The sequence below is a fragment of the Mobula hypostoma genome, chromosome 15, assembly GCF_963921235.1.
Source record: "Mobula hypostoma chromosome 15, sMobHyp1.1, whole genome shotgun sequence".
NCBI classification, from domain to species: domain Eukaryota; kingdom Metazoa; phylum Chordata; class Chondrichthyes; order Myliobatiformes; family Myliobatidae; genus Mobula; species Mobula hypostoma.
In genome coordinates, this window is record NC_086111.1 from 59,731,628 (window position 1) to 59,759,156 (window position 27,529).

The 27,529-nt window shown below is 41.8% G+C and overlaps 1 protein-coding gene across 1 annotated transcript in view; it reads left to right on the forward strand.

The window, feature by feature from the left end:
• Nucleotides 1–64: 64 nt before the first annotated feature.
• Nucleotides 65–27,529, forward strand: part of raf1b (Raf-1 proto-oncogene, serine/threonine kinase b) — a 94,237-nt gene continuing 66,772 nt past the window's right edge. The window contains exon 1 of the mRNA XM_063068146.1: nt 65–2,034. The gene's annotated coding sequence lies outside the window, so the exon portion shown is untranslated. The remainder of the gene's footprint in view (nt 2,035–27,529) is intronic.

Genomic DNA, 27,529 nt, shown 5'->3' on the forward strand with positions numbered 1-27,529 from the left:
TTTATTGATCCTGGGGGAAATTAGTTTTTGTTACACTTGCACCATAAATAATAAATAGTAATAAAACCATAAATAGTTAAATAGTAATATGTAAATTAAGTTCAGGACCAGCCTACTGGCTCAGGGTGTCTGACCCTCCAAGGGAGGAGTTGTAAAGTTTGATGGCCACAGGCAGGAATGACTTCCTATGACGCTCTGTGTTGCATCTTGGTGGAATGAGTCTCTGGCTGAATGTACTCCTGTGCCCACCCAGTACATTATGTAGTGGATGGGAGACATTGTCCAAGATGGCATGCAACTTCTTTTCAGACACCACCGTGAGAGTCCAGTTCCATCCCCACCACATCACTGGCCTTACGAATGAGTTTGTTGATTCTGTTGGTGTCTGCTACCCTCAGCCTGCTGCCCCAGCACACAACGCAACAGGAGGTCACTAAGCAAACTGTGATCCATTATGGACAATCTGGTACATCCTCTCCATGACCTACTGAATAAACAGCAGAGCACCCTCTCCTATAGACTCATTCAGCTCCGCTGTCACAACGATCGTTAAAGAAAATCTTTCCTACCAAATGCAATAAGCATATACAACAGTTCATCTCTGTGCGACGGGAGAACACACACCATAGTACAATAGTCTCTGTTTTATTATTTTGTACATTACTATTGCATAATGGTAAATTATTATTGTGTATGTTATTATTCTGTATTTTATTATTAGGTAAGTGCACACTGCTGAATGTGTTTTTAAATGTTGCTGCTATAACGAAAGAATTTCCCACTTGGGATCAATAAAGTCTTATTATTATTATTTATTAAATAAAACTGAGGTACTGAAAGAACTATACTCATAAGAGTAATAATAAAAGTATCAAATTTCTTTCTCACTCGGGAACCAGAAAGGAGAATCTGGGCAGCCGAGGAGTTGACCCACAGCACATATCAAATTCACTTTAAAAGTACTGGAAGTATTCCACAGAACAAAGGAGCAGCGTTAACTTGGCTGTTCTCCCCCCATAGATGCTGACTGACCTAGTAAATGTTTTCTCTCCCAGCATTTTCTACTTTCGTTTCTGAATTTTTTTTTGCAGTACATGTACTCCGGTTCAATTGACGAAGTGAGTGTTCATCGGTTCTATTGAACTCACCGGACATTCTTACAAGCATTCAAAGACCGATATTAGATGTTATGGTGTGGTCTGGATATTACCGAATATTCTGCAACGCTTCTTTGGGTAACTAACAGACGTGGTTCGTCAAATGACCTTAGTGGAATCTCACTCACTATTTGCAGTGTGCCCGCTAACGTGCTGATCATGGCTGTAATTCCCGACCATCAAGAATCGGTATCTTGTTTCAATCGCTTGGCGTCACGAAGGCGCTAGTCTTTCAACACTGGGAGAACAAACAAAAGCTTTTAATTTTTTTTAAACTTAGCAATACACCCACCCAATAATATTAGATCTGGTTTTCTTTGATGGTTTTTTTCCTATGATTTTTTTTTAATAGAGCAGTTTATTCTCCTCAGCGAAGCTTTAAAACGAGAAACAAATCCGTTCCGGGGAGCAACACCAGCATGAAGACTGGCGTCCTAGCTTTATTTTCAAAGTTTTAAACTCGGTGTGATTCGATATTTCTGTGCGCGCGTGTGTTACAGCGCTGCAGGTATCTGCAGAAAGAGTGTGGCGAGTCTGCACCGGGGCAAATTCAAATTCACGCACGTAGCTTCAAAATGAGTTTTCTTTTATTTAATCGCCAGCGTTTTCGTCCCGGCATCCCACGCAGAGTGCAATGTGAACGAGTTGTGATCACAACAGTTGCCAGAGTCTGTGAGCACAGCTTCGCGTGGGGAATATGATGATGTCACCGGGCGACAACTTTTTCGTTTAGTTATGGCGGAGGTTAAGTTTTAGAAAGTTCCCTGGGCAAGCTCCGAATCTGCAGTGCTGCACGGTGAACGGCTGCTGAGAGATCGCCCAGCCCTGTCCTCGTCTTCAGAGGGCGACGGACGCGGGGCAATCGCCCAGAGGCAGAGTGAGTGCCATTTGTGGTTTGGGAAAGGGTTAAAGAGTTCCAATCTGTTGTTGTTGTTGTTGTTGTTGCTGTGGGTCTGTCCCTTCCCGGGGTTTAGCGGCGGCACCAGGGCCCGAAGCGTTCAGCTTTCAGCCTCCTTTATGCTGGCATTGAGTATATATATTTTTGGCTTCCGCACGCTCCAGCCCCCCGAATTCCTAGAGAAAGGATTATTGACGTCAAGACATTTCTCCCCCGGCGGAATTCAAAGCGACCATTGCATTAGTGTAAAAATAGTGCGAGCATTTGAGAGGCTCTGGTGCTGGAGGGGTTCGGGAGAATTGCTTCTTTATGCAGCTCTCTCTCTCAAACTTGCAAAGTAAACCATGAGCGAACTTCCCACTTCGAAATAAATTCTGTTCTTTACACGAATTTTCCGGAGGTGGAAAGAGACTGGAATTAGTTTTATTTTGTAAGGGGGAGCGAATGCCTGGTTCCAGCGGAACAGATCGCTGTTTATAGCAGGAATACCGCCAGCGAACCAAGTTTACCCGTGCTTCGATCGGCTAAAAATAACATCGACAAGTGACTCCGGTCAATGGTTGACGCTGTGTGGGGAGCCGGTAACGCTGGCTACGATGCGAGGTTTGTCGTTTCGGTGGCTGTAGAAGATTAATAAATCACACGTTGTGACTCCAAACATTCAATTACGCCCGGGAAATTGTGAATTTTCCCTCAATTATTTAGGCAGGAGATGGCATGAGATTTCTAAAAGTGGAAACAGCCATTAAAGTTCCAGATGTACAGTTCTGTTTCGTGATTGATAATTTAGGATTTTATCGGTGTAAAGTTTGAGATATGAATGGAAATATTGAGAGGCTGTACGATGACACCCGTGGCAGTCAAAACTCTAAGTTTAACTGAAAATACAGTCAGATGTCACAGGACCCTTGGACCAAACCCAAGTGTTAGTATTACATTGTTCTCCCCCACCCCCTCCCATTTTGGAAGAATCATGACACTCATGACTATTTGGCGCTGAATCCATTTTGGTACCTTTTTAAAGGATGCTTTAAAATGGTGTGTTAATAATTGGTTATTAGCAGTTCGTTGTGGCAGAACAGCTGGTTGCAATCCCATATTTGTATAAATACTTTTTTTTAGTAGTTTGTAAAACTACTGCTGATGTAAAAAGTAGCATAAACTCTACTAGTTATGAATAGTAAAGAGGGAGGAATAAGTGGATAAATCTGGCGGCCTTGGACAGAGGAAAAATATACGAGTTTTTGAATAGCAGATGGTCTAAATATAGATCTTACAGCACTGACCTTACAGCGCCCTTAGTTACTCAGGAGAACCATACTGATAAGTCTTTTTCATGACTCGCCTGGGGGGTATCAGTGTAAAGTATGGTGTCATGTGACTAGCACATCTGACCATTCCAGATTTTGCCTGTAATGATCCCCAGAGGGAATTTTTCTAAATGGGGTGGGAATATTGTGTGTACAGGAGACCTCCACTCTCCTTCCAACATGCTGTGCATGGAATTTGTACAAAAGGAGCAATTTATAAGTGGGACATTGTACTTGCGATCAGTATAAAGGCCAAGCAATATTGGAGCCTCACAAAGAACAGTTCATCCCTGCAAACAAGCTGGTGATGAATATTTTATGCAGCAGTCTAAAAACACACCCACCAATCCAGTGCTATGTATTTTTAAATATGTATGCAAATGAACTGTACAAACTAAGTATTTCTTTATATAACCTTTTGACTAGGAGTTACATAAATCTGCATTAACTAACTGTTAAATGAATAATGACAATAATGACAAACACTGTTTGTGTAGCCTCGCCTGCAATTAAATAAAATCACATTGAATTAGACTCTTATCTGGGTACTAATGCATAAGCAAACACTGCTGGATCTTTAATACGGGTTTCTTGGATTCGAGACAACCAATTAATTTCCTCACAATTCAAAAACTTAATCTGACGTTCAAAATTAATTTTTAGTTTAGCGGGCTACGTTGTTTGTCTCTGATGCAAAAGTTATTTGTAATCATGTGTTCTAGAGAGATTACAGTGGTAGTGAAAAAGATCTTTAGGATTCACTCTAGAGAGCTGTTGTGCCCAAGTTACTGATTGCATTCAAAACTGAGATCAACGTGATTCTGTGTATTGAGCAATATGATGATAGGGCATAACATTTGAAGTAGATTGGCTGTGATTTTGGTGATTGGTAGGCTGTGCTTGAGGGGCTGACTGGCCCACTCCTGATAACAACCAAAATCTTTGATAATGGTCATCATGAGTTATAATCATCATTACATGCTGTGTCGTATGACATCATCATTACGTGCTGTGCCCAGTGACGTGGGTGATCATGGTCTTTGACAATGATGGTTCTGGGGAAATTTTTCTACAGAAGTGGTTTGCCCTCGCCCTCTTCTGGGCAGGGTCTTTACAAGACGGGTGACTCCAGCCATTATCAATCCTCTGCAGAGATTTTCTGCCTGGTGTCAGTGGTGGCATAACCAGGACTTGTGATGTGCACCAGCTGCTCATACGGCCGTCCACCACCTGCTCCCATGGCCTCACGAGACCCTGATATGGGGCTCAGCAGGTGCTACTCCTTGCCCAAGGGTGGTCTGCAGATCAGCAGAGGGAAGGATCACTTCTCAAAGAGGGCAGACATTGACAAAGTGAACCACTACCTCCACTATGCCAGCACCACCTTTATTCCATCTGAGGGGAATGGGGCCTGATGCCCAAGACCACAGACCCAGCACCAGGATAATGGTCTACATTATTTTTTCTCCACTCTGTCCTAGATGTACAGTAGCGGAGAGATGGACAACCTACCGTTAGCTCTTCAAAGCACCCGATAGGTATTGCCAGTGCTTCATTGCACATTCTTCTCTTGGCGGTGTAGACAAAACAATGTCACTGTTCTCTCCCTTTCCAGCCTTGAAGCTCTCATGAAACTCATCCAGCTCCAATGTGTGAAACATTCTGCCTGGATTCTCAAATCTGGAAATAGGCACTCTATCCCAAAATCTTTCCCGGCAAGTGATTTCCGGGAGGGCAGACAGAACACTAAGCATTTCCTCAAGATCTCCTTAAAGTTTTCCATCCTCACTATCTTGTGATTGGTGGCCCAGTATCATTTGAATCGGAAGGGAAACAAAAGGGAAGGGCTTATGGAGGCAACTTCAAGTTGTGGCAGGACATCCCAAATAGCACTCCAGCCATCCCATTAAACTTCATGTGCCCCATGTGAAACAAAGTCTGTCAATCATGCCCAAGACTCATCAGCCCTGTTCCTCTGAGCTGCATGGGTGCGCGGCCACAAAGTAAACAAAATGCTCCCGTGCACGTAGCCTTTGTTGCCACGCAGTTGGAATTGGACGCAGCTAGAAAAAGTTTACGAAACGGGGAAGATTTTCATTGTACTGTATTTCATTATACTCTTCAATTATTAAATAAAATCAAAAGGATGTGATTTCTCAATTTTCATTCTAAGTATTCATAGACATATTACAAAAAACATTTAAAGCGCCGTATAGTTTTCAGGCTGTGCCAAAGTTTCCAGCTCAGAGCAATGGTTGGTCTATGTAGGCATATATATGTGTGTGTGTGTGTGTATATATATATAAAAATAGAGGGAACATTGCTCGTCAGCCAAAAGAGAAATAACAGACCTAGATTGGGAAAAAAAATAGGTTCGCAATCTGAGGTGCTGCCCAAGAACCCAAGAAGCTGGTTTTTGGACAGTCCCTTGGCATTTATAATGACTTGCTTTCACTTTAGTTCTGAGGAGGCTTCATAGATGGTGAAGGAGGTACCTGACAGGCAGATGGGTAGGTCGTTTATGAGTTGGTGTTCTCCACTAGCTGCCTTTGAAGGAACTTTATTGCCTTCTTGATCCATGAACTCAAAGCTCTCAATGTCATTTCCAAATGTTCCTCCACAATTGTGATTTTAGGCTATAGATGCCCAGGGCACTGCGTTACTTCAAGGCGGCTTGAGCATGTTTTTCAGAACTTCTCTCTGTTTGATAACCTTTTCATGATGGGATAATGTGAGGGGATCCTGAAGTGCCCCTATTAACTGTTTGAAGAGAGACAGAGAGAGATATTTATCAGTGATGGTTTGTTTGGAAAGGAGAGAGAGATAGGGTTGTTTACCACCGATATGTTGCTTTTGAAAAGAGAGCGAGAGAGAGACGAAGATTAACGGTTGGACTGTCACTTTAAGGCATTGGAAGTAACTTTGGATTTCTACTGAGTTTGGAGTTGGAGACAGCACCGAGCAGCTCGTAAGTTGCTATGGTGACCGAAGGCGGTGTTATTTAACGGACACCCGATGTTATGATTTTCAGCAGGTTGTTCATATTTCTTCAAGGACTTGTTGCTGCTTGTGCATTTCCTTTACAGACAAAGGAAGGAGGGACTCTTTGAATGACAGGTGATGCTCAGCACAGAGAAATAAATGGGAGGTCAGATGATACAGACCTCAGACACATGATCTGGACACTGAATGAGCACTGTTGTGCCCGCAGAGAAAGTGAGTTCTGGAGGATCGATCAGGCGGATCGATCCAAATTGCTATTCTAGCTGTGAAGAAGGGGTTGACTGGTGGGGAGTTGTCTATGTGTCCACCCTTGCCAGGGTGATAGCTCCACCACAGGAAAACCGGTCCCCCTGGTTAAAGTCATAGTCAGTGACTTGTAAAGGATTTCGAAGGACGACGAGGAGATCAACGGCATCAGCTCACCTGAAGACTCAACTCATTCTCTCTTTCTCCCCATCGCTATTCAACTAAATACCACGAACTGAACTTTACTCAACAGCGTAAGACTATCTTTTTACCCCTAGACTTAAGGAAGCTTGGTTTTCATACATATATATTCCATACTTACTTTTATATATAATCATTGCTAACCTGTGTGATTTATTTACATTGATATTACTGTATTGCGTAGTTACTAATAAATATTAGTAGTTTATAGCAATCCGGGACTCCAAAGTGTTTTCCATCTCTGCTGGTTTCTTTATCCCCATCACGGGGTACTTGACAATAGAATGTCTCAGGAGTTTGACCAAGGCTGCCTAGTATGGCCAGGTGAGTATACCCCGATGTTGAACTGGGAGAAGATGCTAACACTCATTTGTATCTTTTTCCAGTTGGAGGATCAATAGGATTTGCATTTTCTGGTGGTAGTTTTCTACTGCCTTTAGGTGCCCAGTGTTGGTAGCTCAGGTCTTGGCAACGTATGGAAGGGCAAAATGGAGAGAGAAGGGTAAGCTTGAGACTTGGGAGACTCCATTGTTGGAATCTGAAGCGAAAAATTGAAGGACAGGAACACTGATACTCAGTAAACCTCACGTTTTGTCCTAGGTTTGCAGTCTTGATTTTCAAGTATTCTTTCCTTCAATCAACCAAGAATGTGCTGACAACTGAAATCGTTATGGTCAGAGGGCAACGGTTGGTTGTGTATTGTGGAAACTGTGTGACTGCTGATATTTCTTTTGTGCGCATGAGTCAGTCATCGCCTGGAGGTTGGTCTCTCAAACACGCACAAGTACAGATGTAGTTTGCATATTGCTGGCTGACTGCAGAGGTAGGGGTGGATTTTGTTCTGGGGTGTAGTTACTGTAAGCTATATGCTTTCTCATGAACTCCGAAGACTAGCTCCATTCAGTCCGTAGTGTGTACCTGTAAAGAGAAACAGGTTAAAATTTCAGGGTAAAGGCCTTCACTACAACAGTTCTGATGAAACGACATACACAAAGTGCTGGTGGAACTCAGCAGGTCAGGCAAAATCTATGGAAATAAACAGTCAGCATTTTGGGCGGAGAGCCGCCTTCAGGACTGAAGAACAGTAATTCTGATTCTCTTTCCACAGTCATTGCCTGACCTGTTGAATGTTTCCAACATTTTTTTTCCTGTTTTTACTTAAGTATCTTTTTTTAATGAAGAATTTTTAATGATGTACAATTTTAAAACTCTGTTTAGTTTTTCGAGATTGTTGTCATTTGTCAGTACACCAATGTATAGAAGAATGAAATGATTCTTAATCCAGATCTGATACAGTATAAGAAAAAACAGAAAAAGCATAAAGAGCACAATAAAAAGATAAATATAAATACATAATATTAGTTTATATACGTAGACTGATAGTATTTGCATACAGGCATAGGAGTGTCTGTACACAAGGTGATTCTGACAGGATATTAACAAGTAGTGGTGGTGGGGTGGATTAATGGCTGGAGGTGGTGATCGTTCTGTCAGTTTAGGGGAAATAAATATTTTTGAGTCTGCTGGTCCTGGCGGCGATGAATGGCACCATTACTGGATCTTTCCCTAATCTTGCATCCCCTGAGATATCTGTGTGTTCTTTCAGTTCAAACCTCTTGAGCAACCATGATTAATCACTGCACAAATGGCTGTCAATCTTTCGTCTGACAAGGCAATTTCGACCATGAAGGTCTTCTGTTTAAATATGTTCTTTAAGACTCTTTTGAAATCTATTTCCAGTCACCAACTTTGTGGCCATCTTTCCTAATAACAACTTATGTGGTGAGGTAGTAAATCCCATAAAAGCAACTTGGCAGTGTTTTATTCGCTGGTTGACAACCACAAATCCGGAATGATTGGGACCTGTGTAGTGCTGGATTAGTGATTTTACCGAGTCACAGGTGGTTAGGTTGGGAGTAAATAAATATCTTTCTTTGCTTTCCTAATGCACATTTTTTTTTTTTGATTTGCTGTTAGCAAAGACCTGAAGCAACTTTTTGTTTTGTTTCTTGATAATCATAAACTGGACGAGCCAATGCTATACAAGTTGCACATACTTTTCATAGACACATCACTGGCAAGTTTTTTCAGAACTAACTCTTTCTTGAAAGCATCCAGAGAATTGGCCTCCACTGCCTTCTGAGGCAGAGCATTCCACAGATCCACAACTCTCTGTGTGAAAAAACTTTTCCCCAACTCTGTTCTAAATGGCCTACCCCTTATTCTTAAACTGTGGCCTCTGGTTCTGGACTCCCCCAACATCAGGAACATGTTTCTTGCCTCTAGCGTGTCCAATCCCTTAATAATCTTGTATGTTTCAATCAGATCCCCTTTCATCCTTCTAAATTCCAGTGTATGTAACCCCAGTCGCTGCAATCTTTCAACATATGACAGTCCCGCCATCCCGGGAATTAACCTCGTGAACCTACGCGGCATTCCCTCAATATCAAGAATGTCCTTCCTCAAATTTGGAGACCAAAACAGAAAAAAGATGCAGGTAATGTGAAATTAGCCAGGCGAATATTATGTCTGAGCCAGCGGTGGAACCGGATTACTGATTGCCAGATTTGAGGTGGTTGACCTGTACTAACTAATGCTTTTGTGGTTGACTAGTATTGTGATAGCAAGCACGTGCAGGGAATAAGCACTCTCTGAACAAGGAAGCATCATCATCATCATTCTGTGCTGTGTCATGTGACATGTGATCATGATCTTTCCGTGACCATGATTCTTCTTGGCAAAATTTTCCGCAGAAGTGGTTTGCCATTGCCGCCTTCTGGGCAGTGTCTTTACAAGACAGGTGACCCCAGCCATTATCAATACTCTTCCAAGATTGTCTGCCTGGCGTCAGTTGTCGCATAACCAGGACTTGTGATGCGCACCGGCTGCTCGTACAACCATCCACCACCTGCTCCCTGATCGGGGGGCTAAGCAGGTGCTACACCTTACCCAATATTGACCTGCAGGCTAGCGAGGAAAGGAGTGCCTTACACCTCTTTGGTAGAGACGTATCTCCACCCCACCACCGCACACGCACGAGGCGGATGTCGTCGCCATGGCAGCGGTGGAATTTTGCAGGAAGGATGTTTAGTACAGTTTAAACTAAACTGTACTAAAGATCAATGTCCTCCAGAATATTGAATATTTGATTGTCTGCACATAGCTAGTACAAGTCTGTAGTAAACAATTTAGTAAATATTGTACCATGATGTCAAGACTTTTACATCTAATGGTATGTTGCCATGTAACAAGATATGATAAGGGAGTTGACCATCATTAGTCTTTACAGGGAGTACATTGGAAAATGTAGCATGTGATTGTGATTCCTACCGAATTTCAGTGAAGTGTTTCGACCCGAAACCTCAGCTGTTTATTAGTTTCCATAGTTGCTGGCTGACCTGTTGAGTTCCCTCAACATTTTGTGTGTGTGGTTTTGGGTTTCCAGCATCTGCAGACTCTCTCGTGTCGGTAATAGAACTGGTTTTGTGAATATTGCTTTGTTCATTTTGGCGCATGATGTGATATAGTTTTAGTGCTGCATTGTATATGATGTCACCCATTGACAGTTCAAAGGATATTGTGTATTTTATAGTAGTGTCAACCACCACTGTGATAAAAGTTTTGTTTTCAGGCTAAGTTCCTCCTTTCACTTCTTCTTTTTTTGGTGTCTAATTATCACACTTGATAAGGGTATTTTGAAGTAATTGTAAAATTTTAGGAATAAACTTGCATTTTCATACATTCATCACCCTTCATAAGCTTCAGTTCACTCAACACACGACTTTTCATGCACTAACCTGCATTTAGTCATTTTCATCTATGAACTACAGTGCTTTCTAACAGTATTCAGCCCCAACCCTTTTCTCACATAAATGAGTACTACAAGGGATTTTAATCAATTAACTGAGAATTTTTATCTGAAACCCAGGTAACATAACCCATAACAAAAGAAAGCTTTTGGTTTGCTGGCCTTTTATTAATCAGAGCATTGAGTATAGGAGTTGGGATGTAATGTTGAATTTGTATAAGGTGTTGGTAAGGCCAAATCTGGAGCATTGTGTACAGTTCTGGTCACTGAATTATAGGAAGGATATCAATAAAATTGAGAGAGTACAGAGGAGATTTACTAAAATGTTGCCTGGGTTTCATCTCCTAAGTTACAGAGAAAGGTTGAACAAGTTAGGTCTTTATTCTTTGGAGCGTAGAAAGTTGAGGAGAGACTTGATAGAGGTGTTTAAAATTATGAGAGGGATTGATAGAGTTGACGTGGTTAGAATTTTTCTATTGAGAGTGGGGAAGATTCAAACAAGAGGGCATGGGTTGAGAATTAGAGGACAAAAGTTTAGGGGTAACATGAGGGGGAACTTCTTTACTCAGAGAGTGGTAGCTGTGTGGAATGAGCTTCCAGCAGAAGTGGTTGAGGCAGGTTCGATGTTGTCGTTTAAAGTTAAATTGGACAGCTATATGGACAGGAAAGGAATGGAGGGTTATGGGCTGAGTTCAGGTCGGTGGGAATAGGATAGGGTAAGAGTTCGGCACGGACTAGAAGGGCTGAGATGGCCTGTTTCCGTGCTGTAATTGTTATATGGTTAACATTCTAGTAAATATCTGTACTCTCTCAATTTTGTTGACATCTTTCCTATAATTCGGTGACCAGAACTGTACACAATACTCCAAATTTGGCCTTACCAATGCCTTGTACAATTTCAACATTACATCCCAACTCCTATACTCAATGCTCTGATTTATAAAGGCCAGCATACCAACAGCTTTCTTCACCACCCTAACCACATGAGATTCCACCTTCAGGGAACTATGCACTATTATTCCTAGATCCCTCTGTTCTACTGCATTCTTCAATGCCCTACCATTTACCATGTATGTCCTATTTTGATTAGTCCTACCAAAATGTAGCACCTCACATTTATCAGCATTAAACTCCATCTGCCATCTTTCAGCCCACGCTTTTAACTGGCCTAAATCTTTCTGCAAGCTTTGAAAACCTACTTCATTATCCACAACTCCACCTATCTTAGTATCATCTGCATACTTACTAATCCAATTTACCACCCCATCATCCAGATCGTTAATAACTTGTGTTACCTGGCTGATGCGCAGTATTAGATTTATGCCACGGGTACCACTTCGTGTTGAGGTCAAAAAGTTCCACTTTAGTCTCATTCGACCGCAAGACCTTCTTCCACATCTCTACAGTATCTTCTAAGTGATGCTTTGGAATTTCTTTACAGGCAAGGATGTACCTTTTTTTTTAGCTAGGTCTTCTTTCTTGCCATTCCTCCATAAATACCCTTTTTGTGCAAGGCTTTAGAGACTGTGGAGCCATGAACCTCATCTCCATTTGCAGCCACTGACTTCTGCAGCTCATTCAGAGTGACTGTTGGCATCACAGTAGCCTTGATTACAAGTGCCAATCTTCTCCAGTGAGTAAGTTTATAAGGGTTGTCTGACCTGGGCAGCATGGCTGTAGTTTCATATTTTTCCCACTTTTATATGATGCACTATACTGAGCTGTAGGGTATATTCAATGTCTTTGAAATGGTGTTGTATCGTTCCCCAGATTTGTGCTTCATTTTTCTGACTTGTCTTGAATGCTCTTTTGTCTTCATTTTGGTTTGGTCTGTTGAAATGTTGGACCTTACAGAGAGGAGAGTATTTATTCGTATGAATTTTTTGAAAATAGGTGATCCTCCAATTTTCTACATCAACAATTTAGGTGAGTTGGTAAGGTACGGTAATATGTATATTGCACCTGAGGACAGTTAGGCTACTAATTACAAAAGGGATAAATACTTTTTCAGCTTCACAATTTTGGTTTTGATTTTTAGTAAATTGTTGAGAGGTTTTGGAATTTTTCTTTTGATTTGACATAATGCACAATGTTTTGCAGATCAGCTCAAAAATCCTACTTCAATATATTTTAGAAAATGAGACTGTAAAATGTGAAAGTAGTTGTGGGGGTTAAATACTTTTTCAAGGCACTGTGCAGTGGCTAACCGGCCACAAATTTTAGAATTAAAAATGTTTCTTCCCATATTTAGATTTATTTTTCTTCACTGTTATCTATCTCTAACTCGCATTAATCCTCAAAACTCAAATTTCTCCAGCTTTAGATTTTTCCCCATCTCCTCCTCTTTCATTCACTTGTGGTGTCCAGATCTTCAGCTTCTTAGACCATAAGTTCAGGAATTCCTTCCTTAAGTAATTTTGTTTCTCTATGTCCTCTATCTTCTGCCCAGACTCTTCAAACTGCCTTTGTCCAAGATTCTCTGTCTCCATTTTTGTTTGGTTATCAATATCTGCCTGGGTACAGTTCTATGAAGTCCCTTGGAATGTTTTACTGTATTAATGTTGCTTAAGAGGTTTTTGTTGAACTTGGTTGCACGTTGCAACTGCTGTTGTTTCAGCATTGTTTTTTTAAAAAAAGCAACAAGCTAATTTGTGTATGTTAATGTTTTATAAATGTGTTCATGCACATAGAGGGAATGTTGGGGACTGGAAAGGGATACAGTATATTGTAACCAATGGAAGCTTGCATTGCAAGATTGAACTTTTGCATGTTCCCCTTTTGCCATTGTATTTAGGGGGTGTGAGTGAGTGAGTGTGTGTGTCCATATAAAAATGAATGAGACGAGCTGCTGCAGTCAGCAAAGTTTGTTGGCCAGGCTGCACTAAAACATTCCAAATGGCCCCTTGTGAAAGTTGTGAAGATTGTGCAGTTTTTCAGCAGTTGACGGCGGAGGAAGTTCCCATGGTGATGTGTGATTTAGGAAGCTTGAATATGGCCTCCTCTTTTACAGTTTTCACGTGTGAAGTACACTTAAGTTGCAATTTCTTAAAATTTCAGTTTCTCAACTTTTTCTTGTACTATTGCCATAGAGGGAGTACAAAGGAGGTTCACCAGATTGATTCCTGGGATGGCAGGTCTTTCATATGAAGAAAGACTAGATGAACTGGGCTTGTACTCGTTGGAATTTAGAAGATTGAGGGGGGATCTGATTGAAACGTATAAGATACTAAAGGGATTGGACAGGCTAGATGCGGGAAGATTGTTCCCGATGTTGGGGAGGTCCAGAACGAGGGGTCACAGTTTGAGGATAGAGGGGAAGCCTTTTAGGACTGAGATTAGGAAAAACTTCTTCACACAGAGAGTGGTGAATCTGTGGAATTCTCTGCCACAGCAGACTGTTGAGGCCAGTTCATTGGCTATGTTTAAGAGGGAGTTAGATATGGCCCTTGTGGCTACAGGGGTCAGGGGGTATGGAGGGAAGGCTGGGTTCTGAGTTGGATGATCAACCATGATCATAATAAATGGCGTTGCAGGCTCGAAGGGCCGAATGGCCTACCCCTGCACCTATTTTCTATGTTTCTATGTTTCTACTATTTTATTTACTTGCAGGCTGAATCTTACCTTGAGATAATTTGCACTTTGAGATTGAAATTAAGAGCGTATCACTTCAGCACTGAAATGTAGAACACAGTATAGTTGATGTTTATTCTAATGAAGAAGTATTATTATGTCGTGTGTTGTACAGATCATGGGTTTATAGTTTTTAATTATATTATATTGATGGAAGTTTGATGAGGTACAGTACCCCCTGGCAGTGGGCAGTGGGTTTGACCAGAAATCATGTATTTTAGCCAATTCACTAGGATGAAATAATTTTTGGAAAATGAGAATTTTCTTCACCATTTTCATTGTCTGGAATGTACTCCCCAAATGAATAATGGAAGCAAATTCTGTAGGTACTCTCAAAATTAATTGAAGAGGACTGGCTTTTAGGTCAGGTGGAGGGGGGGTGTGGTTTATGGGGCAGAAGGAATGAATGGATGTGTGACCATATTGACCTCTCTTTAAAAGACCTGCTGGAGTTTTGAGCCAGAACTAGTCAGTAGTACAATAGGGCACATTTTTTTGTGTGACAAATGGCCACATTTACAGTGCAAACCACTTCTGAGGGCCATTCGTATGAAATATATTTTATTTTATCTGCACTTCTTTAATATGAATTAAGTTTCAGTATTTGTGGTTATTTTCCTAAATTTAAATGTATGTTGAGGTTTGGAAAGAAAATGTTTTAAGAATGAGTAACACACATCAAAGTTGCTGGTGAATGCAGCAGGCCAGGCAGCATCTCTAGGAAGAGGTACAGTCGACGTTTCAGGCCGAGACCCTTCGTCAGGACTAACTGAAGGAAGAGCTAGCTGCCTGGCCTGCTGCGTTCACCAGCAACTTTGATGTGTGTTGCTTGAATTTCCAGCATCTGCAGAATTCCTCGTGTTTGCGTTGAAAATGAGTATCTTGGCTCCCAAGATCCTCTAACCTTGTATGCAACTTTAATTTGTTTAGTTTTGTTAAGTCAGATGACTGACCACATTCTTTGTTATTGTGACAAACTTCCAAACCAGACTTCAGATAAATAACCCGAACTTGTGAATTTCTGTGTTTTTGATATGCTGCATAGATAGTCTCCACAAATACCTTCGTCTTATCAACAATACAGGTATGTTTTGTAAACTTAGCCCAACAAATTAAGCTAAGATTGTCAGAAGGGTTAGAGAGATCAAAATGAGTAAAAGCACCCTCCTGGAAATGCCCAACTACAATAAATCAGCTTTTCCCAGCAGTGGGGGAACATGATCATCTTTACTCATCCCTATGCCTCCCGAGAGACTTTGGGTTGGACGTGTGTGTAGTTTTCCCACGTGACTATCCTGAATGCATATCTTAGAAGTAAATTTGAGTAGTAGGTTACTTGATCAATAAGTTATGCTGCTGCAAATATTTCTGCTAGAAGATCATCATGATATTTTTGGCTAATCAGTCCCCGAGATGCTTGAATACTACTTTCATCACTTCTGCAGCCCTGATGTTGCCTAACTTGGCACTAATTTTGCTTCAAACCTAAAACTTCCCCATACCGTTCATGACAGCCTTTGTTAATATCCTGTTTCTAGTGCGATAACATCTTGCAAGCTGCTCCGTGGGACAAAAATTGAGACCGCTCCAAAATAGTTTTCATTAGGAAAATTACCAACCAAGATGATGTAGGCTTTAAGAACCTCTTCAGAGGAAAAGAGAGGTGCAAGGTTGTTCAGGAAGATAATTCCCAAGTAAGATCGAGAAGCTAAATAAGACACATATTTGGAGAAAATGCATACTGACATATTGGTTCCTGTTGTGGCACATTCGAATGAACTCTGTGAAGACATAATGCCATGTGCATTTTGCTTCTGTCTTTTCGAGAGCCTCATGACCCATCTGCTGGCCACTTGTGTCAGTCAGTACTTTGTTAATTAAAGGCATTTCTTTGTGTAGTGCTGGAAGGAGAATTTGGGTATGGCTTCCTCTGGTAATTTAGATTTTATTATCTGTCTCTCCTTCAATGGGGCCTCCACTTGACAATCTCCCTTCAACCCCCTCAAGCAGTAGCAACACTCACTCCATTCCCCTCCACCCTTAATTTGTGCCAACCTCCCAAAGCATGCTAATCCAGTGAGACCAGCACCCCCACTGCAGTGAACAGTACCTATCAACCACACACTTCCACCTCACTGGCTATACATAACAAACCTTCCCACCTTTCTTCACACCACCCCCAGCCCCACCAAACAACCAGCTACGTACTCAGAACTCGTAGCAGTTAGTCGCTGACTCCTACTATAGCGGCTCCTGGAAAAACAAACCACAACAGCTAGGATCCAATCACAAACAAGAGAAAGTCTGCAGATGCTGGCAGTCCGAGTAACTAACACACACACACACACACACACACACACACACACACACACACACACACACTAACACACACACACACAAAATGGTGGAGGAACACAGCAGGCCAGGCAGCAACTTTATAAAAGAGTACAGTCGAAGTTTCGGGCTGAGACCCTTCGGCAGGTCTGGAGAAAAAAAGATGAGTAGATTTAAAAGGTGGGTGGAGGGGAGATAGAAACACCAGGTGATGGGTGAAATTGGGAGGGGGAGAGATGAAGTAAAGAGCTGGAGAAGAATTGGGATCTCCCAGTGGCCATCCAGTTTAATTCCACTTCCCATTCCCATTCCCATATGTCAATCCATGGCCTCCTCTACTGTTGTGATGAGGCCTCACTCAGGTTGGAGGACCAACACCTATCACCTGTTTATTCTGTCTGAGAAGCCTCCAACCTGATAGCATGAACATTGATTTCTTGAACTTCTGGTAAAGCCCCCCCCCCCACCATTCCCCATCCTCTTTTCCCTCTCTCATCTTACTCTCACCTTATCTTCTTGCCTGCCCATCACCTCCCCCTGGTGCTCTTCCCCCACCTCTTCTTTCTTCCATGGCCTTCTCTCCTCTCCTATCAGACTCTGTCCCCCCCTTCTCCAGCCCTGTATCTCTTTCATCAATCAACTTCCCAGTGCTTTACTTCACTCCTCCCCCTCCCAGTTTCACCTTTCACCTTGTGTTTCTCCCTCCTCTCCCCCCAGTTTCTAACTCGGGTGACTCCTCATCTTTTTTTCTCCAGTCTTGATGAAGGGTCTCGGCCCAAGACGCCGACTGTGCTCTTTTCCATGGGTGCTGCCTGGCCTGCTGAGTTCCTCCACCATTTTGCGTGTGATGCAAAGCTGCTGAGAGACGGAGTAAGGGAACTAACATTGTGTGGCCCGCTCCCAAATAACTCAGTTTCAAGTTGAAAAGGGTATGTTCGATCCTCTATTACAGAACCAGCAAAGACCAACGATCAGAAATAGCGATCGCGAAATTAGTGATATTAAGGAAGTTTGCGAAATTAACGATAGAAACAGAGTTAGCACTCTACAAGATGTTTGTCGCCTGCTCCGTCTGTCTCTAACTAAACTGTTGGCACAACGGGGGACTAGGCGACAACACTCATGCACTTCAACCACACCCAAACCCACGTGACAAGTTACTGTAACCTGAATAAACGCACAACGCAGAATACAGTACAGACTGGCAGAAAATAGATACGCGGCTCCTGCACTTAGCCTTGCATTTTTTGTTCTCTCCCAACTCTGTTCTCTATTCTCCAGATCTCCCCCCACCACCAGAAGCTAAATCTGGCCACAGACCCAGGCTTCTGGATTTCCTTCACCTGAGATTAGAAAACCTTTCCTTGCATGAAGTTAATCCAGTAGCACAAGACACCTATGGCGCGGTGAGCTCCTCAATCTGCCAGCAGTGGTCCCGCACAAAATGCTTGTCGGCATGTCATGTACCAACCGACTCGTGTGCTTTTGCAGGCTTTGATCAATTATTCAGGGGTTTCTGGTGTTGAAGGTTATGGGGCCGACCTGGGCTCCAGAGGGATGTGAATGTACTGACGTCTGCATGTTGTTCACCAGACAGTTGCAGGGCACCAGACAAAGGGATTTTGCAACTTGGGTAAAGCAGCTGAGTTTTTTTATGAGTTTAAGATTTTAGGTGACAGAGCATGGTAGCCAATTAGAAGAGGAAAAAACACATTGGAATAGGTACGTGGAAGGTGCAAGGAGATGGTTCTGTTGAGGTTGGAATCATAATCCTGATGAATATACACATAGTCTGGTTTGAACTGATAAAATGAGGAGAAGATTGGAGTTTGTAATGGCAGCTGGTCAATCAAAGGGAAAATTTTGGTTTATTTACGAATGGATATCAGCAAATATTCTAACCACAGTATCAGTGGTAGAATCAACAAGGCTAAATATACCAGTCAGTTGTTTACAGCTGATCCACACAGATCTATGGATTAAATGGTATCCTGCAACTTCACTCATTTATTCACAAGCAGTTCAAACCCTGAATCCTCTTTGGGCCTTTTGAGCAATTCTCCACCTTCCTTTTCTAGGCCTCACTTCAAAGAGATTTTTCTTGCAACCTTCTCCACCTACCCACAAACATCCTATTGTCCACTCTGGTTATAGACATCACATTTAAACTTCCTTTTTTTTCCTGGTTGCATTCACTGCCAACTTTTTTAACCTGCAGGTTATAGATTTAAAAACTTGGGTTTTATAAAAAATAAAGTTCTTGATTGTTATAGAACGTTCTGTATTCTGAAAGGGATCTGTTCTGGGATCCCTGCTCTTTGTGATTTTTATAACTGGCTTGGGTGAGGAAGTGGAAGGGTGGGTTAGGAGGTTTGCAGCTGACATGAGGTTTGGTGTAGTTGTGGACAGTGTGGAGGGTTGTCGTAGATGGGTGGCACAGGACATTGACAGGATGCACAGCTGAGCGCACTTGGAAGGTCGAATTTAAAGACTGAATACAGGGTTAATGGTAGGATTCTTTTTTAAAATATTTTTTATTTTACTTAATACAAACAAACGAAAAAAACAGCACGTCCACAAAAACCACAACCATAACAAAATCAAATTAAATATTGAGCAGCAAAAGGGAGAAAAATATAAAGGCAAAAGTAAACATACGCAGCAGAGGTGCACCCCACCAAAAAACCTCAGTCCTCACTCCGTAAGAAAGTCCAATACAGGGCCCCATATCCTTTCAAAGATGTCCCCTCTGTCCTCATTACATAGTCTCAGTCTCTCCAAGTGTAAAGTATTTGCCCCGTTCTCTCAGCCACAGATTGCATGTAGGCACAGAGTCCATTTTCCACATTTGCAGGATTAACTTCTTAGCTATCACCATTCCAAACAATGGTAGGATTCTTAACAATGTGGAGGAACAGAGGTATCTTGGAGGTTCACATTCATAGTTCCCTCAATGTTGCGGCACAAGTTGATAGGGCTGTTAGGAAGGTGTTTGGTGTGTTGGCATTCATTAGTTGGATTGAATTCAAGAGACGTGAGGTAATGTTGCATCTCTGTAAAACCCTGGTTAGACTGTGCTTGGAGTATTGTGTTCAGTTCTGGTTGTCTCAATATAGGAAGGATGTGGAAACTTTAGAGAGTGTGCTGAGATGTTGGCTGGACCAGGGAGCATGTCTTTTCAGGATACATTGAGCGTGCTGGGGCTTTTCTTTTTGATGTAGTGACATTATAGAAGTGTACAAGATAAGAGGCATAGATCATGTGGACAGCCAGAGACTTTATCCTAGAAATGGCTTATACCAGAGGACATAATTTTAATGTGATTAGAGGAAAGGTGTGGGCATGTGGCCAAGTGGTTAAGGCATTGGTCTAGCAACCTGAAGGTCATGAGTTCGAGCCCCAGCCGAGGCAGCATGTTGTGTCCTTGAGCAAGGCACTTAATCACACATTGCTCTGAGGTGACACTGGTGCCAAGCTGTATGGGTCCTAATGCCCCTCCCTTGGACAATATCAGTGTCATGGAGATAGGAGACCTGCAGCATTGGCAACTGCCGGTCTTCCATACAACCTTGCCCAGGCCTGCACCCTGGGGAGTGAAGACTTTCCAGGTGCAGATCCATGGTCTCGCAAGACTAACGGATGCCTTTATTTAGAGGAAGGGTAGGTTTTTTTTTACACAGATTGATGGATGCGTGGAAGGTACTGCCAGGGGTGGTAGTAAGGAAATTAAGGATTATGGGGGAAAAAGGCAGGTAGGTGGAGATGAGTCCGTGGTCAGATCAGCCATGATCTTATCGAGTGGTGGAGCAGGCTCGACGGGCCAGATGGCCTACTCCTGCTCTGATTTCTTAATGTTTCTTATGTAGATCCAGGATACATTAGGAGCATTAAGAAATACTTACACATGGATGATAGAAAAATGGAACTCTGTGTAGGAGGGAAGGGTTAGATTGATCTTGGAGTAGTGTAAAAGGTCTGCGCAATATTGTGGGCCAAAGGGCCTGTACTGAGCAGTAACGCTGTATGTTAATTTTAAAATAATTTAGTAATTGATTTGCAGCTTGAGGTAAATATCGAGGTCTTTATAAATTCAGAGCTTTAAAGGCAATTTATCAGGTATTTAGGGTGATTATTCATTAGTGGAAAATAGTTACATGAAGCAAATATTAATAGTTCACAAAACTAGACAGACAGTGAAGTTCAGATCCCTTCATATAAAACTTGTTGATGCAGCTACACAGAGCTCTTATTCACTAGCTTTCTAGCCATACGAAAATATATTTAGCCACATAAAGGCCAGTGTTAGTAATTTGCAAATTGGAGAATGGCCAGAGCAATCGTTGCATTAGATTAACTGAATACCCTGCAGAGCTCTGCTGAGAACTGACTTGGCTCCTGTTAAGTTCTAATGACATCAACTGAAAATAGAATGGTTTAAAGTCTGCATTGAACCCTGAAGGAGCTCTGCTGGGCAGATTGAAAAGCTGATTGTTTGGTACAGTTGCTTTGCTGTCCACTTAATTACAGGTGCCTTTGGATTGTCTGATATTTTATTCCAAGTTTTAAGTCCAGTTTGTTTTAAAGGAAATGGTCTTTGCCAGCTCCCTACTTTGACCTCCGCTAAAATGGGCATAAGTTTTTAAAGTTTAAAAATACTAATTCCATGGCTGACTCTATCATTGTTGTAGTGATTGACTTATTGAGGTACAGCGTGGAATAGCCCTGCCGGCCCTTCGAGCTGCGCCACCCCGTAACCCCCAGTTTAATCCTGGCCTAATCACGGGACAATTTGCAACGACCAATTAACCTACCAACCAGTACGTGTTTGGACTGTGGGAGGAAACCCATGCGGTCACAGGCAGAACGTACAAACTCCTTACAGGCAGCTGCGGGAATTGAACCCGGGTCGCTGGAACTGTAAAGCGCTGTGCTAATCACTACGCTACCATACCACCCCATGGTGGTGAAGCACCGAGCAGAGCTTGGAGAGCAGTTCCCCTAACTACAGGTACTGTATAAGGAAGGAGGCAAGTATCTTAACGGGTACTTTTATTGATTCTGATAGACCATTAAGCTTCTACATATCTGCCCAATGGTTCATAGCATTCTTTGTTTACTTGAATGCCTGTGAACTGTGACAAGTATTCAGTTATTCATGGACAGTATTAAACCACTGGTATTTCAGAAGTCTGAAATAACTTGACCCGTATAATCCCCATAATGCTTGTTTGAAGGTCTTGATAGGCATGTTTCTTTCTAAAATTAAACAAAGATGAAGTGTTGGGGATGCTCCTGCTTTAAGCATTGTATCATGGAAGTGCTCTCTCACCATCAGTGTAGGGACTAATGTCTGAGAACTGGCAGCTCCCTCAAAGGCAGCTTGCAGTATGTCAAATTATACACACAAGATACTGCAGATGCTGGAAATCATAGAACCATAGAACATTACAGCACAGAAACAGGCCTTTTGGCCCTTCTTGGCTGTGCCGAACCATTATTCTGCCTAGTCCCACTGACCTGCACCTGGAAATCTTGAGTGTTGCTTATGTCAGACAATCTCAAACAACCTATTGAAGTTGCTGTAGCATTGAACTAGGATTTTGAAAATAACTTGGAAATTGTGTAGCTGAGGTGGTTGATGGTTGGCTTGAGTTGTTCTCCAATCTTGGTGGTTCATTTGCAAATATTTGTAAACAGACATGTAGACCTCGGTTCTTTTTATAAATGCGGGCGAAATTCCAGACCGTAGTGCATAGAGTTCGCTGTGCAACCAATCAGCAACGAGGACCCACCCCTCAACATCACAATTGAGTTTCCGTTATGACCAATCAGCTGATTGATGTATATAAAGGCCAAGCATTTGGACACGCTGCAGATTACCAGCACACTGACGATGTCTCCTTGCACAGTGACAGAACGTTTGCAAATGAACTGTCACGATCACAGAGCAGCCCAACTCAACCAAACTGGGATTTCTTCTGGGATTTGTTTTTTTTTAAACACTTTACCAGCCATGATTATTTTCCTTTCCTTCATCCCACATTGCATCTCCAAAATATATCAATTTCTACTGGGGACCATCATACCAAAAGAATAGATAAGCTTTATTCTGCCTATAAGTGAATAGCTGGTTCTCTTTGTCTGGGATTTTGAGGAATCTTCTGTAGGATTTGTCAAATTCCAGTGCAGTTTATTGTCATTCAGTCATATACATGTACGTATACTGCTAAATGAACCAATGTTCTGGACCAAGGTACACAGAACAGTGCATATAACATACAGACTCAGCTGGAGACACAGACACACACAGTAAGATGTATTTATGACACTGGTTAAAAAAATAAACAGTATAACGCTTCTGGTACTTCATATGTGACAAGACCTGGATGGTGGCAGGGAGTTCAGTAGTCTCGTGGTCTGAGGGAAGAAACTGTTTCCCGCCCTAGCAGTTCTTGTCTTAATACTGTGGTACCTCCTGTCTGAAGCTAGGGGGTCAAAGAGATGATGGGAGGGATTATTGATGATGCTCTGGCCCTCTGAATGCAGCGCTGCTGATGAACATCTCAAATATGTGAAAGAGAGACCCTGATAATCCTCTCAGCTGTCCTCGCAGTCCTTTGTGGGGATTTGTGGTCAGATGCCTCGCAATTTCCGTGCTAGATGGCCAGTATGCTCCTGATGGTGCTCTTGTAAAAATTAGTTAGTATGGGAATCAATCCTCAATTGAATCAGTTCTCCTCCTCACAGCTTTTACAGCGGTAAACGGCATGACGAGAACCAATATTCTTTAGATACTTATTAAATATTCACAGTGACATTCTTTAACTTGATCAAATTTAATATTCTGTTGCAGTTACAGACTCGAAGACTATAGAAACAGGCCCTTTGGCCCAACATGTCTGTGCTGACCATCCAGTGTATATATCTATGTTGATCCCATTGACCCACACTTGTCCACACTGTACTGCACCTCAGCAATTCAGGTATGCATTCAGGTGCCTCTTAATCTTGTAAGAATACCTGCTGTCCACCAAGTTCTTGGGCAGTGCATTGCAACTTCCAACCACTTTATAAGTTGAAGTATTTTTTTCTATCTAAACCAGGTGTTACCTACCTGGGGTCCCAGGACCCCTCAGGTAATGGTAAGGCTCCATGGTGTTAAAAACACTGGGAACTTCTGACCTAAACCTTATTCCGTATAAACCTCTGCATGCTTCTCCCACGTTAGTCATCTGATTACTTCAGTGCACCTTCTTTCTCTGTTGATTTTGGTCTCCCAGAAGGCAGTTTCCAGTCACCACCAAGGTGGGCTATAAGATTATTTCAAACAGCTGCCACTCTTTCTGTCTGAGATAATCTTTGAATATATTTTTCACTGATATTGGTGCTCATTCCCTAGATCTACGTTTATGTCTTGATTTAAAATGGTTTTGCTATATAGCATAAACTGTTCAGGAACAGCTTCTTTCCTGCTGCCGTCCGATTCCTAAATGGACATTGAACCCATGAACGTGACCTCACTTCTCAAAATATTATTTTTGTTTTTGCACTGTTTTAAATTTATTATCATGTATGGCATTGCACTGCTGTCATTAAGTTAACAAATTTCGCGATGTATGCCAGTGATATTAAACCTGATTCTGAAGTTTTGTTCCAAAGTGTGGATACAATGCCTTCAAAGTTTACAGTAAGCTTTACTATCAAAGTACACAAATGTCACCATATACAACCATGAGATTAATTTACTCAGCAAATCTATAGAATAGTAACTATAACAGGATCAACCGGAGTGCAGAAGACAAAAAAAGCAGTACAAATGCAAATATAAATAAATAGCAATAAGTAATGGGAACTTGAGATAAAGCATCCTTAAGGTGAGATCATTGGTTGTGGGAACATCTCAGTAGATGGGCAAATGAATGTAGTTATCCCCTTTTGTTCAAGAGCCTGATGGTTAAGGGGTAGTAACTGTTCTTGAACCTGGTGGTGCAAGTCCTGAGGTTCTTGTACCTTCTACCTGATGGTAGCAGAGAGAAAAGAGCATGGCCTGGGTGGTGAGGATCTTTGATGATGGATGCTGCTTTTCTATAGCAACATTTCATGTAGTTGTGCTCAATGGTACCCATGACGTACTGGGCCAAATCCACCACCTTTTGTTGGAATTTCCATTCAAAGGCATTGGTGTTCCCATACCAGGCCACAATGCAGTCAGTCAGTACATTCTCCATTACACATCGATAGAAGCTTGTCAAAGTTTTAATATCATGCTGAATCTCCACAAACTCTTAAGGTAGAAGAAGCACTGCTGTGCAGTGGTTTCACTGTGAATTAGTTTGATTTTCATTATTGAAAACTATAGTTTATATGGACACCATTTTGTACAGACCCTGTCAATTTAGCAGTGACCCAAATTCCAACATTTACTATCTTTGGCATTTTCAAGAGCAGACATGTAATACAACCTTGAATTTGTTACAGTTGGCTCTTTTGACATTGTTTTAAAACAGTTTGCACAGGATAATTATCATGATCTGAAACTACATGTAGACAAGCTTAACGTACATTTCAATGTATCATTCTTTGATGTGAGAGCACTTTACCGTAAAACCTTGCCTATTTACCCAAGATACCTCTATTTTGGTTAGTGAATTAAGTGTTTCTATAAATAAGATATTTATTTGTAGGAGGAGGTGCTGGCGGTGGGTAACGTTAACACAGCAACACACAACAAAGTTGCTGGTGAACGCAGCAGGCCAGGCAGCATCTGTAGGAAGAGGCGCAGTCGACGTTTCAGGCCGAGACCCTTCGTCAGGACTAACTGAAGGAAGAGCTAGTAAGAGATTTGAAAGTGGGAGGGGGAGGGGGAGATCCGAAATGATAGGAGAAGACAGGAGGGAGAGGGATGGAGCCAAGAGCTGGACAGGTGATAGGCAAAAGGGATATGAGAGGATCATGGGACAGGAGGTCCGGGAAGAAAGACAAGGGGGGGGGGAACCCAGAGGATGGGCAAGAGGTATATTCAGAGGGACAAAGGGAGAAAAAGGAGAGTGAGAGAAAGAATGTGTGTATAAAAATAAGTAACAGATGGGGTACGAATGTTAACACAGTCCTGGAGTCAGGTTATATAATTAGTTTCATTTTATCTGTAGCGCAGTAATTGGAAGACAAATTGAAACTTTTACAGTTGGTTTATGAATATGAATATTTAACAATGTCTAATTGGGGTAGGCACATTTTATTTCTAAATAAAATGCAACCTTGTTACAAGGATTTCATCAGTGATTTTTTTTTTGCAGTAACGTAAATTTGTGGTGATTTGTGCTACATGTGTAAATTTTGAAAGAAACCAAGGTTGCTATTAATAGTGAAATTATTTGCTCCGGTTTCAGCAAAACCTAAATGTATTTTTCACATGTAAATTTTTTTCCCTGATGAAGGGTCTCTGCCTGAAACGTGGACGATTTATTCCTCTCCATAGATGCTGCCTGACCAACTGAGTTCCTCCAGTATTTTGTGTGTGTTGCTCTAGATTTCCAACATCTGCAGAATCTCTTGTGGTTATGTATTCTTTTACAATACAGTGTTTAAGATTGTTACAGATAATAAAACAACGTTCTTTATGTTAAATGTCACATAAAATAGTGATACAAAAGTGAGTCAGAAGTGTAAGAGCGGAACATGTTTAATATTTCATTATGCCATTGGAATTTTTACTAATTATGGAAGGTAGGCTGTGGTGGCCATTTTATGTGGTGACATATCTCATTGGACAATTTATTTCATCAGAATCAGGTTTTTGTCATGAAATTTGTTGTTTTGTGTCAACATACAGAGCAAGACATAAAAAAATTCTATAAATCAATAAAAATTAAATAGTGCAGGAAGGGAACGTTGAGGTGGTATTCATGGACTGTTCAGATATATGATGGCAGAGGGGAAGAAGCTGTCCCCAAAACATTGAGTGTGGGTCTTTAGGCTCCTGTACCTCCTCCCTGAAGGTGGTAATGAGAATTCACCCATTAGCTTTTGAGATCGGGATTGTCGGGCAGTTAACTATTCTAGCTTGGTTAAATGAAACTATCTGCACCATGTTAAACCAATCTATTTCACTAAAATAATTCTGCAAATGCTTTTAATATGGAATCAGATAATAGTCAAACAGCATCTCAGAGTAACATTTCTAGTTGAATACCTTTCATGAGAACTGGGAAAGGATAAGAGGTGAAGCAGGGAAAGGGAGATAGACGGGGGACGGGCGAGCTGGAGGGCTGTGATAGGTGAAGGGCAGGAGAGATGGAATAGCTAAGATGGTGATGGAGAAATGAAAGTAGGTGCTAGGCATCCAAAAGAAGGGAGAAAACTCTACAAATGATAGAGATAATAAACGGGATTGTCACCTCAAACCTAGAGTTAGCTATCACTATGAGTTTTCCATCCTATTCCTAATTTGACTCTGTTTCAAAGTTCAAAGTAAATTTATTATTGAAGAGCATATATGTCCCCATATGCCACCCTTGTAGTTCGCTTACTTGTGGGCATACTCAGTAAATCTAATAACCATAATAGAATCAGTGGAAGACTGCACCCAACACAGGTGTGACCTGTGTGCAAAAGACAACAAAATGCAAATACAAAAGAAAAAACTGAAATAGTGATAATAAATAAATAAGCATTAAATGCCGAGAACATGAGATGAAGAATCTTTGAAAGTGAGTCCATAGGTTGTGGGAACAATTCAGTGATGGGACAGTTGAAGTTATCCCCGCTGGTTCAAGAGCCTGATGGTTGAGGGGTAATAACTGCTTCTGAACCTGGTGGTTAAGTCCTGAGGTTCCCGTTGCCACCTCCTTGATGGCACAGCAAAAAGAGGGTATGACCTTGGTATTGGGGTCTCTGATGGTGGATGCTGCTTCCCCGTGACAACAGTCCATTGAGACGAGCT